Below are 1,951 nucleotides of genomic sequence, written 5' to 3' on the forward strand. Positions count from 1 at the left end.
TCTAATTATATGATTGTTCTTTCCAGCATGGCCCTCTCCCATGCTGAAACTATCTAGCGGCTCACTATGAGTCACTTCATTAGCATAAATTCAAGTGTGGTCCCAAAGGCCCACCATGAATAAAAAAGACACTCCCATCATTCTGGAAATGCCAAGGGCTTAGACTCTCCATCCCAGGAACCCAGGACAAAGACCAGGCAAATACTTTACAACACAAAGGAAGGTTCAAACTTCTAAAATACTCACTATTGACATTCTTGACGTCATGCTTGTTCACCTGTTGGCAAGTTCAGCAAGTCAAAACTTCCTTGCTTTTCATCTTTGGCACCATCATGCCTGGCCAACCTCATTTCCCCAGCACAAAATCTGCACCCTACCCCTCCTGTTCTATCTCAGTTTCCCCAGGTGAGTCACGGAATGCTGAGTAACCTCTGGACCACAGGTGAATAAGACCAGAAGAGGACCTGGGACAGAACCCACTCTGATATTTAAGAATAAGCACAGGAAGGGCGGCCTATAAAGGCGCCTAAAGAGGGAGGGGAGGGAATTCAGCTGCTGCATCTGGTCCTGGAGGCCCAGGAAATGAGCTTTCCACCTGCAGAGAAGGACCAACAGTGGCAGCTACTACAGGGAGGTCAGAAGGATAATGGCTTCAAAGTTTCCCTCCGATTCAGCAATAAAATAGTCATCGATGACCTTGCCGAGAGCAGTTTCAGTAGAGTAATGAGGGCAGAAACTAGACTGCAGTGGGTAGAGTGGAAGGGGAGGAAAAGCAGATACATAGGTCTGTTCAAGCAGAAAGCAGTCGCCGAACAGTGCCACGGGGCCTGACAGGAGTTGGATCTTCAGGACGGAAGATGTGCACATGTTCAAGTGCAGATAGGAAGAGGCCAAAAGGGAAAGGGACAGGGTGACTGCTCAGGGAGCACAGAGGGAGAATTCACCAAGCCAAGCTACTAAGGACTAGAAGAGAAGAGCTCCAGAGGATAAGGGAAGGGATCAGCCCAAACGGGGATGCTCTTCTTCCATTACAACAGCAGTCAAGGAAGGAGGCACGGAGGTAGTGTCGCTAATTTGTAGGTTCAGTAGCAGTCAGTGAAATGGCGGGAAGGGAATGTTCCCACGGTTGGCTTCTACTTTCCCTGTGAAGTAGTAAGCAATGCCGTATGCTTAACTTGTGAAAGTCAAACATTTGAGGACAGGAGAAGAGTGAAGAAGGCACAAAAAGTCTGGTGTAGAGAACCAGACAGAGACCGACCAAGGGACCATGGAACGATTACAGGGCAGCAGTGGACATCCAGTAGAGCCTGAGAACCATGAAGCGGCAGTAAAATCCATCTGCAGATCTGTGTGGGTTTCTCTCCAACATTCAGCAAAACTGGTAAAGAAGGCTGGCAGTTCATTAGAACCAAGGTTAAGGTTTCGCCAGCCGAGTAGGAAAGAAAGCCAGTGGAGCAGTGATATCGGCGGCACGGAGGCTGAAGTAACAGGCAGCTGGAGAGGGAATGAGGGGTGGGCTTATATAGAGAAAAAGGTATGTACAGGGAGACCAAGGATCTGAGAGTCCCTAGTTTAAAAGATACAAATAGCGTGAGTGATGGAGTAGAAGTAGAAAGATCAAAAAATTATTGTCAGAAATTAGGATACGGCCTAGAAGATGACAAGGTCTAGGGTGAGACTATGTATGTGTGAGGCTCAAGCAGAGTGGAAGCGAAGGGCACTGTCCACGAGAAGACTCAGGGGAAGTCGGAGTCGTGTTGGGGCATCCTCATGACCACTGAGCTAACCCAAGATGAGGCAAGGGGTTCAGATGCAGGAAAAGGCTGTGAGTCATGTGCTGATATCTTTAGTGAAAGGTTGGATGACTAAGAGATTGTTACTGAGGACCAAGAAATACACCATGGACATCACGAATCAGAGGCTTATGGGCCAAATCAGACCAACAGCCAGG

This window comes from Leopardus geoffroyi, chromosome C3 (genome assembly GCF_018350155.1).
Source record: "Leopardus geoffroyi isolate Oge1 chromosome C3, O.geoffroyi_Oge1_pat1.0, whole genome shotgun sequence".
In the NCBI taxonomy this organism is placed as follows: Eukaryota; Metazoa; Chordata; class Mammalia; order Carnivora; family Felidae; genus Leopardus; species Leopardus geoffroyi.